This window comes from Galeopterus variegatus, unplaced genomic scaffold (genome assembly GCF_000696425.1).
Source record: "Galeopterus variegatus unplaced genomic scaffold, G_variegatus-3.0.2 Scaffold13010, whole genome shotgun sequence".
Taxonomy (NCBI): Eukaryota; Metazoa; Chordata; class Mammalia; order Dermoptera; family Cynocephalidae; genus Galeopterus; species Galeopterus variegatus.
In genome coordinates, this window is record NW_007739121.1 from 13,738 (window position 1) to 15,233 (window position 1,496).

The window sequence follows — 1,496 nt, forward strand, 5'->3', positions numbered from 1 at the left end:
TTTTCTGTTCCTTAAAGTCGCCAGTCTGTTCCCAGCCTCGCCCTTCCCTTCCGTCTGCAGGAACGCTCCTGCTCAGATCCTGGAAGAGGCCCCGCTGCTTGTCTTTCAGGCTGCGCCAGCTTCATGCACGTGCCAGCCGCGCCTGCACTGGGAACGGCTCCACTTGCTTTAACGCTCTGCTCTTGCCATCTTGAAATCTTAATGATTTTTTTTAACACGGGTCTCACATTTTCGTTTTGCACTGGGCCCTGCAAATCACGTAGCGGGTACTGCTCTCGGGGATCATATTAGAAGTCCACTCTCCAGAGAGACCTTCCTTGGCCACCTATCCCGAGTAATCGCTCCCGACCTAAGTTACTCCCCACCGCATTACTCCCATTTTATTTTCTTTATAACAATTTTCATTCTCTGATACGTTCTTGTTTATGTATTTATTTATTTCTGTATCGGCCAGTTCCCTCATGTTAGAATGCAACGTGAGCACCTAGAGAGCAGAGACCACCGTATCCTCAGTGTGTGGAACATAACAAATAACATTTTTATTATGTTAAATAAACTATCCTAAGAGCTGAACTTGCTGGAAGCAAGGGAAGCACTATGCTGGGTGTACAGGAAATTTCAGAGTGTATTTGATATTTATATACATCCTGATAAGTAGTTAAATTTGTGTAGTGCTGGTCTAAACAGATAGAGTTTGGTTTCATGATGAGGTTAAGTGGGGTGTAATTTCTACCTATTGTATTTAAACTTGATCTTTTTCAAGAAAGAGTTTGAAGTCTGAATTCAATGTCTACTTTTGCTTTCTATGTTATATGAGCCTAAAATAATAATTTTAGTTTAGTCTGAATTTTTTAAAGAGGTTATTAGTCTACCTTCCAATTACATTACTTTATGGCTCAACAAAACATTTTCATTTGTATTAACTAATTTGACCTGCTCAGCAACTCTGTAAAAGAGATAAGGTAGCTGTAAGTGTTCATTTTACAGATTGCTTCAACTCATTTATTACACTCCAACTAGCTGAAGCTTAGAGAATAAGAGATTTCTCCTAACACTCTCATTTTTAGGTGAGGACACCAAGGTCCAAGTTCGCAGGCTCACGAGATGACAGTGGGCAGGGACTCTGATGGGACTTTATCTCTTCAATCAGTGATCTTTATACTGCACCACTGGCCCTTCCTGTCAAGTGAGCTAGTAGCCAACCTCTGCCTGCAAAGGGGGCAAATTTTAAACGAGTATTTTTACTCCACTTCTAAAATTTTGCTTATTATTGTGAATCATGTCCTTTAAGTTTATTAAATGAATGGCTGAATGAATGAGGATAAGGAAAGTAAGAAGGATGGAATAAAGGGAGGGAGGGAGGGATAAGTCTGCTGAAATTAATTACTATTATAATGCACATGAGTAATTTATTTAGATGTTTATGCTTTTGTCTTTTGTTTTACTTCTCTCCTGCATTCCCCCCTTGACATTTGTTTTTTTTTTTTTTTTTTTGG